Genomic DNA, 14,891 nt, shown 5'->3' with positions numbered 1-14,891 from the left:
AAGTATAATGTCAACCTTACCTTAAGTTTTTTTTACATATAGCCATTAGAGTATTGGGATGAGTTCCTTCTACCCCTCATTTCCCTAGACATGAATGGGTTCTTGACTCAGTCATATACTTTCTTTGCATCTATTTGGATGAGCATGTGATTCTTGTTCTTAACTTTATGTGATGAGTGACATTTATTTATTTTGGTATAGTAAACCGACCTTGCATACTGGGAAGAAACACACATGATTATCTTTTACTATCTTCTTAATGTCTTTTTGAATGAGTTTTGCCAAAATTTTATTAAAATCTTTTGCATCTATGTTGATCAGGGATATTGGTCTTAATGTTTCTTTCCTTGATGTGTCTTTGTTTGGTTTTGGTATCAGGGTGATACTAGCTTCATATAATGAATTTAACAATATTCACTCCCGTTCCACTTTAGGAAATAGTTCAAGGAGGATTGCCATTATTTCTTCTTTAAAGTTCTGGTAGAACGTGGCTGAAAATTTCTGGTCCTGGGCTTTTCTTCCCTAGAAAGTTTTAATTGATGCCTTAATTTCATTACTTGGTTTAAATTTTTAAATTTTAAATTTTCTATATATTTATGATTCAATTTGGTCTGTGTAAAATTTCTGAATCTTTATGATTCAATTTGTCTAGGACATATGTGTCTAGAAATGGGTCAGTTTCTCCTAGGTTTTCCAGTTTCTTTGGAGTATAAATTTTCAAAATAGTTTATAATAATCCTCTGGATTTCAGTAGTGTCTATGGTGACATCTCCCTTTTTCACCTCTAATTTTGTTAATTTGGGCCTTTGTCTTTTTCTTTTGCCTGGTTTGGCTAAGGGTTTATCAATGATCTTTATCTTTTTCAAAACAGCAACTGTTTGTTTCATGATCTTTTGTATTGTTTTTAGTTTTCAATTTCATTAATTTTGACTCTCATCTTAAACTATGTCTTTTCTTGGCTGATTTTGATATTAATTTGTTCTCCTTTTGTTAGGACCTTGAGATTTACTGTTAGATTCTTTTATTTGGTATCTTTCTATATTTTTGATGTTGAAACTCAGTGTTAAATACTTTCCTATTAGAAATGCTGTGAGAGATTTTGATATATTTCATCTCTATTCTCATTTGTTTCCAAGGATTTTTTTAGTAGTTCTTTTCTTTTTATTGCTGAGTAGTTTTCATTGCATGGATGTACCAGTTAACCATTCATCCACTACATCTGGGTGGATTCCAGTCTTGGCCTATTACAAATAAAGCAACTGTGAACAATCATGTACAGAACATAATGTTTTTCATTTCCCTATGATAAATACCCATAAATGCAAGTGCTGGATCATATGGTTAAGTGTATACTTGTTTCCAAATTATATTCCAGGGTGGCTGTACCATCTTATCTTCCCATCAGCAATGTAGGAACAGTCCAGTTTCTCTGTATCCTTGCCCACACTAGATGCTGACACGAATATTTTGGTCGTTCTGATAGGTGTGTGGTGTCTTATTGTGATTTTAATTTGCATTTTCCAGATGGATATTGAACATCTTTTTAGGTATTGATCATTTTCCTTCTTTGGTGAAGTCTCTTCATGTTCTTTGTTCATTTTATTGGATTATTTGTCTTTTTACTGTTTAGTTTTGAAAGTTCTTTTTATATCTCGAACGAGTTGTCAGACATGCAGTTTGCAAGTATTTTCTCCCAGGCTGTAGCTTGTCTTCATTTTCTTCATTTCTCTCACAGAACAAGAAGTTTACATTTTGATGAAGTTCAATTTAATAATTTTTAAGTGGATTATGTTTTTGGTGTCAAGTCTAAACATTTTCTGCTACCCTAAACTCTTACAAAGAGACTTATACTTGCCTATGAATCTGTAATCCATATTAATTTTATATAACATTTAAATCTATAATCCATTTCAAGTTCTGTATAAAGTATGAGGTTCGGCAGAAGTTCATATTTTTGCCTACCTTATACCAATAGTTCCAGAATCATTTGTTGAAAAGCCTATATTTTCTCCTTTTGAAACTTAATCATAATCAATTGAAAATATTTGCGTAGGGCTACTATTTCCAAGGATTTTTTTTAAATTTCTCCACTTTTTTCTTGTGTAATTCATCCCTCATATTATTATATTATGTAATCTCAAGGTGTTGTAATAGATTCTGCTTTTTATCTTTTCAATGATTTCTAATTCTTTTCTATTATGATGTCATAAGATGAAAGGAGCTATCTCTATTCTTTTTGGATTTGCTAAGATTTGCTTCATGGCCTAATATATGATCTATTTAAGAGAATGCTCCATGTGCTACTGAGAAGAAGCTGAATTCATTTGGTTATGGATGAAATATTATACAGATATCTGATAGGTCTATTTGATTAATAATAATTTTAGTTCTAAAGAAGTTTTACTTAGTAAATTTTACATCAGGATGATCTACCTTATGATGAAGAGGTGTTCTCAAATCATCCAGTGTCATTGTATCATTGTCTATTTGATTCTTAATATTGAGAAGAATTTGTTTTATGTATGTAGATATGCTATTATTTGGGGCAAAAATATTTACATTCACTAATCAAGTTCTTGAATGATTTTCTTAACCAGTATGAAGTGACCTTATTTGTTTCTTCTGACAATTTTATCTTGGAGTCTACTTTGTCTGAAAGGAGAATAGATACCCTGTTCCTGCTTATTTATAGCTAAAATTTGCATGGGTACATGTTTTCCCATACTTTCACCTTCAGTCTGTTGATGTCTTTGCCTGTAAGGCGAGTCTCTTGTAAATAACATATGGTTAGTTCTTGTTTTTTAATTCAATCTACCAATGTATGTATTTTGATTGAAGAGTTTAAACCATTTACATTCAATGTGAAATGATTTTATTTCCTGCCATTTTGATTTTTTCTAATGCTTAATTTGAAATTGATTCATCTTTAATTTTCTAGTCTAGTGCAATTCATTTCTATGTTGTTTTTAATTTTTATGTTTTTTTTCTTTGGCATTAAATATTTCATTGAGTATGTTTTGTACTATAGGTTTAGTGGTTATTAATTCTTTTAATTTCTGCTTATCAAGGAAGTTTCTAATTGTATTTTCACATCTGAAGTGTAATTTTGTTGGATATTATCTTGGTTAACAAAAGTTTTCTTTCAAGATTTGGTATATATTATCATAAAACCTCTCTGACTTGTAGGGTTTGGGTTGAGAATCAGTTGAAATACAAATTGGTTTACCTCTAAATGTGATCTGCCATTTTTCTCTGCCAACTTTGAAAAATCAATGCTTATTCTGTATATTGGGTATTTTCATTACGTGTCTTGGGATGATCTTTTCTTGTCTTGCCTATTTGAAGTTTCATATGCCTCCTATTTTTGGAGTTCCATCTCATTCCTAAATTTGGAAAGTTTTTTAATGTTATTTCATTAAATAGATCATGTATTCCTTTTGTTTGTGTTTTGGATCCTTCTACACCAATGATAAATTTGGTCCCTTAATGCTATCTAGATTTAAGAGGGAAGAGCTGACATTAGAGCTATATAAAGTAGATCATGCCAAGGTCAGCAAAATTCTGAAGAATTTATTTGGATTTCATCAGGATTTTTGTCTCTTAATTTCTTTTCTTTATTGTTGACTTTATTTTCAAGGTTACATATTTGTCTCCAAGCCCTGAAAATCTATCATCAAATTGATCTAATCTGTTAGTGATGCTTCCCATTGAATTCTTAGTTTGATTTGTTGAGTGCTTCATTTTCAGAATTTCTGTTTGGTTCTTTTTGAAAATCTCTCTTTGTTGAAATTATCTTTCAATTCCTGTATTTGTAAGTTCATTTCTTTCATCTTCCTTAGCTCATGGAACATTTTAATTATGAACTTCTAAACTCTTTCTCTCACATCTTCTCTGCTGTAGTGTCCATGGAGTTAATTGTTTAAGTGTTGTGGGCTGTTTAGGATGGTTTGTTTCCTTGCTTTTTCATACTGCTTGTGTGTCTACCCATTTATGGGGATGATTATCATCTCCTTTTTTTGCAAGGGATTATTTAGTGACTTCTTTCTCTTCAGAGTCCCAGGCTGGGTGAATGTCCAGGTATTGATACTTTCACCCAATATATGTTTTCTAATGTTCTCAGTATCAGCACCACTTTAAGAGAAGACATTGAATCCTATTTACTCCAATCATTTCAGGAAAAAAAAAACATGTACTAGTCTACTTAGGAAATAACAAAATCCTATTAATACTGTCCTCACAGTTCCTGTAACCCAAATATAAACTTGTGGTAAAGTTCAAGAATAGGTTAAAAATCAGGTATTAAGTATAGTAAAATAGCTATAATATTACATGGGAACTGAAAATGGGAGGAGAAAGTTTGGGAAAAAGAAGAGAGACAAAAAAGGAAAAAAGAGGAAACAGAAAAGAATAATAAATACCAGGAGAAAAAGATGAATGGAGGAGGGATTTGAGGCAGTAGGAGGTAATTTAAGAGGAAAAAATGTTGACATTACAGCTATATAAAGCAGATTATGCCAAGGTCAGCAAAATTATGAAGAGTCTTTATTTGGATTTCATCAGGATTTGGGAACTTCAGAAAATGTTGATCACTCTTTGGTGTTGGATCCCCTAGACTTGCTGGAAAACTAGAGCCACGCCCCTAGGTTCTATCCTCCACCCCTCAACCAGTCAGCTCTTATGTGTCATCCCAGAGCCTGAGGTTGGAAGCTTGGAGAGTGCAGCGCTGTGTCTGTTGGTGGTTTCTAGAATGTTCACTAACTCAAGAGGCCATGGTTTACTGCACAATCACTCCCTCCACAAGGGTCCTCTTCAAAGTAGCATAGAGAATGTTGGTTATCTGAAAATATGAGGCCTGTTGTTGTGGGTTCTTTATAGGTAGTCTGTGGTGTAGAAGCATCTCCCTCTGCCCTTGAAAAGGGCTCAGGTGGTTTATTTGGATTCTAGCTCCCACTGCCCAAAGATGTGAACCTCCAGTGCAACTTCCGTCTGCTGCCTGGAATAGACATAGCTGTCCTGTCTGTCTCCAGGCTCCCTCAGCTGCTCCTATGAATCACAGACACCATGTCTCTCTGCTCCTCAGGACAGAGACAGTTGTCCTGCCCGTCTCCAAACTCCTACAGCAAATCATGGGCACTGTCCCTCTCTGCCACCTAGGACTGAGACAACCATCTTGCCTGTGTCCAAGCTCCTATTGATTGTGACTGCAAACCTTGGTCACCATACCCCTCTGCTCCCTAGAGTTCTTTCCTGCCCTGAGCTGAGCTCTTGCTTCCCACACCCACGAGTGATGAATGTCTCCTCTGTCTCTGCCTAGGTTCCCACAGAGGCTGCATGGAGCTGGGTTAAGCCAGCTCTTTCCAGACTGGTCTGTGACATCCCACTTCAGGGTGCTCCCTCTCATCATACTTGTTGCTTTATGGAGGTGGAGACATGCCTTGTTAACTTCTTCTAGGGACTGAACAGTTGTGGGCTCCACAAAATGGCAAGCATGCCCAGTATGGCTTCCTGTTGACGAGTTGGGTTAAATTGCTGGATCTCCTTCAATGACCTGGATGTTTCTGCAGGTGTTTCTGTTCCATTTCAATTTGGTCTGCTTTTCTTCCCAGCTGTTGGCCATGGTCATTAACCTATGTGCTTTTCCACTCTCTTTTTCTCTCTCTCTTGTCCCTCTCTGTTTTTTCTCTGTTGACTCTGTTGTCCCATCCTGGTTGGGGCTCAAGGGTAGGGAAATCTGCTTATTTTCTGCTCCAGTAACCAAACTTCAAGTCCCTCCAGGTCCCAGATTGTGTAATATTGGGACTTAGAGCATGGATTCTGTCACAATCCTCTCCAGTCACCTGCTCCTTCACTGCCTCCTTTCTGTGCTGAGAAGGGTTGGGGGACCATCACCTAGTATGCTACCCCACCTTCTCCAAATCCCTCATTGTGACCTTTACCCTGCATTGCTTTGGTGACCTTGCAGCTTAACAGTTTTGTAGATTTACTCATGTTAACTGTTTGAATTTTATTCTTTTATTAAGACTGTGCACATTTTTGCTCATATTTCTATTGGGATTATGGCTTTTTACCATCAATTTGTAAGTATCCTTTCTTTATTTAAGGTACATTTTTTTCCCTTTGATTCATGTATCGTGAAATCTTCTACTCTGTGAGTTGCTTTTCATTCTGTATGAGTGTTTGTTTGTTTGTTTTTTTAATAATGGAAGTTTTTATTTTAAATGCTTTGGAAAGAATCAGTTTCACTTATAATTAGTTCCATTTAAGAAATCTTACCCTTTCCATAAAAGTACAATTCGGTTATAAAATATAAAATTTATCTGATTTTGATCTTTGTGAACAGTGTGAGACAGGAGTTTAGATGCACACGCACACACACACACACACACACACACACACACACGTAGAAATAGTCAATGTATCTTACCTGTTTCAGCTTTACTTTTATAGAGTAAATCAATATTGCTCTAAAGTTGTGGTATTATAGAAGCTGTTATTTTAAGGGCACAATTAAATATTTGAAAACCTCTTATAATGCTAAGAGAAAATAGTATTGCACTAATATATTTGTCATGAAACCTAAGAAAAAGATATGATCACAATGGGACACAGAAGCTCTGTATTCCTATTATTCAGACTCAGGGGAAGAAGATACCAGACATCACGGTGGGAGAGAGGTGCAGAGGTGGGACGGCAGAGCAGATAGATGTTAAAGAGAAATATGTAATGGGAGTTTTGACAAGAAAGGAAGCATCCTATATCATATAAATTCCCTACCCTAAAAAATCCTTAGTAAATTCTAACAAGGCCCACATGATAAAGCATATTATTTTGAAGGGACACAAAATAATTAATCTCAAGTAATAGCTCTATTTCTCTCTCAAATCTTATACATAAGGGAATTTACTCCATGAAGTGATGCAACTTAAAGTAGCCCTTCAATATTTATCTTCTCATCATATTTCATCTTTGTTTTCCAAGAGTGGGTAATCTGATACAATGTCTGAAATCACCAAAAAAAAAAAAAAAAATATATATGGTGGATAGGAAATAAAAAATACTATTGAGCAGATTTACATCAGAAATTCAAGCAGGAGTCTTAAATTGGTCTATAATGTATTCAATGACCCAGAATGTTTTTATAAAAAATTAATGAAAGGTGTTATATTATTTAAAATGTGAGTAAAATGGCATTGATGGTTTAAGTTATCTGCACTATACAAATACATAAAAGAGAAACATATTCTATAAAAGCTCTGTCTGGGAACACCCATGGTTCACTATTAAAAGAATCAATGAGCTTAATAGATATTAACATTTAAAATATGCAGATCAATTAATAACTGTTGCTTAACTTACTTTGATGGGAAAAGAAAATCAGAGTTTGTTGAATATGTAATTCAATAAATTTTTTATTAGGTTACTTATGTTTTCTTCACTTTAGACTTGTTTTCAACCTTGAATCATAATTTGCCCTTTATACAGTTCACAGCAAACCTAAACAAGAGAATATGCTTAAGAATATACTCCATAGTTTTAGTAAAGAATAAACAACAAGCATACTAAAAGGTAGAGAGGGGATATTCTTCCTTAGGCACTATATGCTTACAAGTATGTTGTAACTTAAGAGGATGCATTGCATTTTTTTTTTCTTCACAATAAATTTTTTCCAGTGCCAAAGTAGTGATGGTTTCCCGATGTTGGCAGTTTTTGACTGGATCTGTGGCAGAGTGAAGAGGCACCTGCTGATGCTAGGCAAGACAGGAGTCGTCTCAGAAGGTTAGTTGTGCAGCATGACTTTGCACGCAGTTCTCAACAGACACCTCTTTGACCCTACCTAGATCATGTGAGCCATTTAAAAATCTGTAATGAGTTCTTTTTCAAATAAAATAATAAAGTGGTTATTTTCATTTTAACTGTACTTTAATCAAGAGTGTTTGTTGTAATAATGAAACTTAACATAATCTGCTTACTAAAGTAACTGTGATACAGCCCACGCTCAACAAAGGTGAGTGAGCACCATGATTATTGAAATGTCCTCAAACGTGCATGGTGCATGAGCTATAGCTCAGCAACTGCAGATGAAATACACTTTTGAGCAAGATTAAAAACACAGTGAAGCCAGGTGCCACGTCACACATCTGTAATCCCAGTGGCTCAGGAGGCTGAGGTAGGAGGATCACAAATTCAAAACCAGCCTGAAAAATTTAGCGAGGCTCTAAGCAACTAATCAAGACCCTGTCTCTAAATAAAATATAAAAAGGGCTGGGGACGTGGCTGAGTGGTTGAATGCCTCTGGGTTCAATTCTCAGTACCAAAAAGAAAAAAGAAAACACACAGTGAATTTCTGACAATTTTAAGAAATTACTGTTAACGTTTTACAATTCTTTATTTTCAATTTCAATTTAATTTGGGAGAGTTGACCTTTATTCTTACCTTTATATTTGAAGTCTCTGATGCCATCTTCCTTACTTATAATTCAGAGAATATCAAAAGTACATTTATAATAGCTGGTCTTAAAAGAGAACATAAAACATAAGATACACATGTGATGATTGAGTGAAGCAATATAACTCAATGAATGAGTGTAATTTGATCCAAGTTAGTTCACTTTTGGTGTTCTGCACAATTATGAAACACCTGCACATGGTGGGAATGGAATATGAGGTTTTGAAAGCCACATCTGTCTTATTGTCATTGTGTGATGGCTTACAGGAAAAAAAAAAGAAAAGTTATCCTCAAAATAAAGAGCAACCATGAAAGTCTGCCAATTATTGTCATTTTAATTTTTTTTTTTTTTTTATTTATGAGTGTTTGAGGAAAGGTATCCAAATTCACCCAGGGGTTCCAAAGCTTAGAGGGATTACTCACAGTTGCAAAGACATAAACTGGCAAAGCCAAGCACACTGAACACAGATTTGTCTAAAACAAAATTCTCAAGAGTGAGTAAGAGGAAGTGCTCTTAGTGTAATATTTTTTTTTTCTTATTTGCAAGGCTCGGGGTTGAAAGCAGGGATGCTGACTTACTTCCCCAAGCCATGAGGCAGTGTCCTTCCTAAGGCATTCAGAGATGTGCCACAGTCTGCCTTTCCCAAGGATTATTTTTACCATCTGTGCAAATGGTCTGGTGCTTCTGTTCACTACTGAAATTATTCTGTTCCTCTGAATTAAGGAAAAAATAAAATCCCTGTGGGAGTGTCCTCCTTGAAACCAAAGTACCCTCTGTGACTAAGTTAATTAAATTTAGAAAACAAAAGTCACTATGTTAAGGAAAAAAATTATATTCTAGATTGATATTTTACTTCTTTTTTTTTCAGTACTAGGAATTGAACCCAGGGCCTTGTACATACTAGGCAAGTGCTCTACCACTGAGCTACATCCCCAAACTACATTTAAAAAAAAATTAAAGTATAAAGTGAACATAAGATATTATGAACATTTTAAAAACCATTTGTGTGTCTATGCAATCCTCTCTACAAGATGAGTCAGTTTTTCATAGAACTCACATCATTTCATTAAAGACAATTAAGCCACACTATCAAGACACAATTACAAAGGGTTGGAAAGCTATTCAGATATCCTTTCTGCTCCAGTCAATTTGTCTGTGCTTTACAGCAGGCCAGGAAAAAAATTACATTACTTCTCGGATTAGTTTGAAACATCAACCTGAACTGAGCATCTTCACTCACAAATGCTTTCAACTTACATTAATCTAAGGTATACTAAGCACTGGTATGTCCTGAAACTTCCAGGATATATATATGTACACACACACATATATAGATAAAAGTAGAATGCCAGTAGTCAGAATTTTGACCTAAATGTCTAAATATATATAAATTCTTTATAATTCCTGATATTGAGAACATTGCTACCAAATTAAATATTGGGAATGAAAAATATTTTCCTGGTCATTTAAATGAACATGAAAAAGGAACTTCAAAATGCATTGTGTTTCAAAGATCTAAAAAGTCTAAGTTTTCATTTAGATGATGATCTATAGATAAGATCATAGCTGGTATATTCAACAACAACAAAAAAAACTATTTTCACAACCATTCAAAATTCATCTGTGATTGTTGTATTAAATTATGCATTTCTTCAATGTATTGCTTTCACATGTGAGTTTTACCCAACGACAAAGTAAAAGTGTACTTTCCACCCCAACATTTTTGGTAAAAGCATGCTATTTATTACTTACTATGATAGAGACAACATACTCATTCAAAACTAAGTTTGATTTGTCTTCTATAACCTCTTCTTAAATATAATCATCAGAAACAGTGCTTTCCCCATACAGTACCTGGTTTTCCCTCCATCCTCTCTTACCTCATGAGCACATCTCTGACGGTGACTGGACATTGTCATTCTTCTTCCTCAGCATTTTTGGTATTGTTCTCAGATGCCTCCACATAATAAAGACCCTGAAGACAAAAGTCATTCTTTGATTCATTTGCAAATCATAGTAGTTTTCTGAGAGAAGTGAAAGAGAATCAAGTGAAAGAAATGTAGACATCTATCTAAAGTCAAAGGCATTGCTGAAGAATTGGCATATGAACTGTTTAGGAAGGAAGAGTGAATAGGGGATCCCCAGGTGGAAAGGCAGCTGAAGACAGTCCACACCACCGGACACAAGGACTCGGTGCAAGTTCAAATGAACTGAGAACGAAAGGGCCACTCTACCGGGGAGACATCCAGTGCAGGGTTCTAGACTGAAACACGTGAGGTTAATTTAGGAAAATAGAAGGTTAAATTCATAGGTCAGGGTATCCAATGCAATAGTTTGTATTTAATCCACTAAGGTAGTGGTGTTCAAGTATTTTCAGCAGTGGAAGCTTTTAAAAAATATTGTTTGATATTCTATACATAAAGAAGATAAAAGCAGAATGCCAATAGTCAGAATTTTGACCTAAATGTCTAAATATTCTCTGCTCCACAATCCTTTGCCCAACACAGAGGCTCCAGAAGGGAAGGCAATTTGTACAGATGCCTCACAAGGCTTTGCCTCCCAGATTTACTGAGTTTGAGGGACAGGCTTGGAAAACAGGCAGGTTGTGTCTGAGAGGTTGAGCTGGGACAAACTGAGACACAGCGAGGAACTTCACCCAACCATGAATCTACATTTTTGTGGAAGAACATATTTTTAAGTTAGGATAGACTGAAGACATTTATATACCAAAGGTGAGGCGGAAAATGTCTTAAAGGTGGGGTGGGGGCAAAGTTAGTTGGATTCTTCAAGCACAGGGTAAATGGAAGCAGGCAGGAATAAATGGGATTTGTTATGGTATAATATGAGGTGTCCCTCTTTGAGCTCCTGTGTGGGACAGTGAAAGTAAATTCAGAGTGAAATGATTGGGTGACAGGAGCCTTAACCTAATCAGTGCATTCATCCCCTAGAGGGTATTAACCTGGGTGGGAACTGTGGGCACAGTACCTAAGGTGTGGCTGGAGGAGGTGAGCCGCTGGAGGCATGCCTTGGGGGATTTATAGTTTGTTTGTTCCTGGTGAGCTGAGCTCTCTCTGCTTCCAGGAGTTAAATCCTGAGCTGCTTTCCTCCTCCATGCCCTTCCACCCAGATGCTCTGTCTCAACATGGGCCCAGAACCTACAGAGTCAGCCGTCTGTGGACTGAGATCTCTGAAATAAACTTTTCCTCCCCTAAAATCATTCTCATCAGATCTTTTGGTCACTAGTGAAAAAACTGAGTAAAACATGATTCAAAGCACTGATGTCTATCCTTGGAATTGAAGAATCACTCTTCTCTGGATCCTGAACACATGCATGCAGGGACGCTTTGGTCACCCAAGCCAGTGTTGTCCTTCTCACAAGAGTCCTGAGAAATACAAACAGTGATGAGAATGTTTTGTCTTGAGAAGTAAGGAGGGGTGCAGGTGACCGAGAGTTTCTGAGGCTCTCACAGGATGACACAGGATCTTTTACAATGTCTCAATTATTTCTCCACCTAGGAAGCAAGATCATCCCCCAAAAGGTGTGGAGGAGACAGGCCCACATTCAGGCTTCAGGAAAATGATAATGAGCTCATTCTGTAAAAGCTAGAAGAGCCCCATGCAATGAGGTTGCAGAGCAAGGCTCACTTTCTGCGACAATGGATCTGATGAAGTTCCACTAGATAAAGGAGAAATTGTTGGTCAGATTATCAAATCTCCCTAAAACAATTTCTCCCATAACATTTTTGTAATCAATGTTGTTTTTTTTTTTTTTTTCTGATAGCTTTATATATCCTGTTTCTTGAATTGGGAAGGTACCTCTGATACACATATTCAAACTTGAAAATATTGTGACATGATCTGTTATTACTAAAATTTGTGCACATCAAATATTAATGAGGTAAATCATGTTAGACATCCTGTAAGGAAAGGAGAAAAAAATTATTCCCTCCAACTCTTAGTCCCCTCTATCCATAAAGATATTCTTTCAGTCCCTTTTTAATTAAGAATAAGTAATGAATACAATCTATCAGTGTCTTTGAGTGTTCTTATTAGCCTTGATTACATGAAAATTGATAACTAATAATATGTTTTTAAACAGAGTATTATTTTTCCCTTATCTCTGAAGGATGACAGCTATCCTGTACTTTCAGCTGATTAGGTGGAGTGTCTATTACATAACACTTGACACACACACACCATAGGTATATATAGTATGAGGGTGTCCCTCTACTGAAACAACTTTCTAAAATATAGAAAAACATACTGAATTATTAAGTAAAGATAAATTCTATATTATATTAATTGCACTTCATGAAAAATAAATTACTCTAAAACAGTTTTCTAGAATAGTAAAATCAATAAAAAGTGTTTTTCTATGTAGATAGAAAAAGAAGTCATTTGTTTAATTTTATTTTCATCTTAGCTATTCAAAATAATGTTGAGAAACATTATTTTTCACAGTCCCCAATTTACAAATAACTTCTTTTCTGAAAGTTAATTAATAAGATAAATTTTTAGAGCATAGGATTTATTTTCTCATGGACCTAATATTACAAATGAGTTCTCAAGTTCCCTGGCTAACACATAAAGATCATTTGTCTACAAACAGTTGAAATTCTGTACGTTGTTAACAAAAAATAGTTTCAGAAAAGTCAGTATTGTTCAAAATACTGAGAACATCTATCTAAAGATGCTTTTGTATGGGTAATTGATATACAATTGAATAAACTTCAAATGTGTCATTCATTCATAAAAAAATGCACATAACATATCAAGATTTTTCTCTCACATGATGTGGAGCACAGGGGAAGACAGGCAATATTTTTTTCTAAAAAAAAAATAGAAATGTATGTTAAAAAACAACTTTTTAGAGAATTTTCCTCTCTAATCAAATATGATTGAGCTGGAAAACCATATGTAGTATTTCTGTGTGCATATCAAGTCTATCTCTTCCTCTTCCGCAATATTCTCCAAGAAGCAGTTGAAATGCAAAAATCACTATGTAATTGTGTTACTGTGTAATTGGTATGATCAACTTGGACATCTAGAAAATAAATCATTGCAGGGTGAGGTAACGAGGACCAGTGATATGGGTTTGGGAACTTTATTAAATAAATTTACAATTTACTGAAGGACTTATATGGTCCTCTAGTGGTACTATGAGTGTGTTAGTTGCTTACACATCAATGACCTTATGAGATGTTAATCCACTATTTGAACTGTCACACATAGATTCCAAAACCATATCACCATGCTAATTATTTATCACATGGCAGGCAGGCAATGTGATTATGTATATGAAAGATTTCAAAGGTTTTCTTTTCTTTTCCTTTTTTATTTTCTACTGAGAATTAAACCCAGAGGCATTTTACCACTCAGTTATATATCCAGCCCCTTTTTTTTAATCTTTATTTTGAGACAAGGTCTTGCTAAATTGCCCAGCCTGGCCTGGAACTTGTCCTCTTGCCTCAGTCTCCCAAGTCACTGAGATTAAAGTCATTTGCCACTTTACCTGGCTCCAAAGGTTGGTTTGTTTTTCTTATACTGAAGTCTCAACAAGATTGCTTCATACTCTCTAGCAGTATGCAAGAGCAATCCTAAAGTTCTGTTTTCAAATATCAGGGAATAAAAGCACATAGACCTAGTAATGCTTTGTGATGATTCTTCTTAACCTCTATAATCCACTCAACCATAATGAACATACTACAACCAAAAATAATTGTATATTACCATTACTATATGTCTTGTTTAACATAAATTTTATATGTGTTATCCCTGCAAACTGTCAGTAATCCAATGAGGAAAGTTTAAATATTAGTCAGAAATAACAAAAACTAAATAAAATAAAAACAAGGCACAATTTGGCAAGAATTTTTTCAAAAGTCACCCAGATTTAGGGTATTAGAATAAGGACTTCACCATATGCTATCTAATTGCATATCCTGGGTTTGACATGTAATAAATATTTATTGCCTTATTGTACTTTAGCTCAAATTCTGTTATTTTGTAACTGAACTTGAAGCCACAATCCTCACATCCTAATTATCGTTTCCTACAAAATATAAAGAATTACTAATCATCATTTCCCAAAATATATGCTTTATAACTCCCATTTTAGGGATGTTAATTTTATAGAAAAATATTCCATGTCAGTGGTTTGGAATACTAGGTCAAAAAACTGTTAAGCAAGGATTCCTGACATACTTTCAACATGCTGAAGAACTGTAAATCTTTCAGAAACTAACATGGTGTGCAGCATTCTTTAGAAAATGATAATTTCTGTACTTCTACCTTCCTGCACTCCTGCAAATTTATTAAATAAATGTACAATTTACTGAAGGACTTAATATAGTCCTCTAGTGGTCCTCTGAGTGTGGTAGTTGCCTACACATCAATGACCTTAGGAGAGGTTTAGCCACAATTTGAACCTTCACACACAGATTCC

The sequence above is a fragment of the Marmota marmota genome, unplaced genomic scaffold, assembly GCF_001458135.2.
Source record: "Marmota marmota marmota unplaced genomic scaffold, marMar, whole genome shotgun sequence".
Lineage (NCBI taxonomy): Eukaryota > Metazoa > Chordata > Mammalia > Rodentia > Sciuridae > Marmota > Marmota marmota.
The sequence above is the reverse complement of the archived record's forward strand: the minus strand, read 5'-3'. Positions refer to the sequence as shown.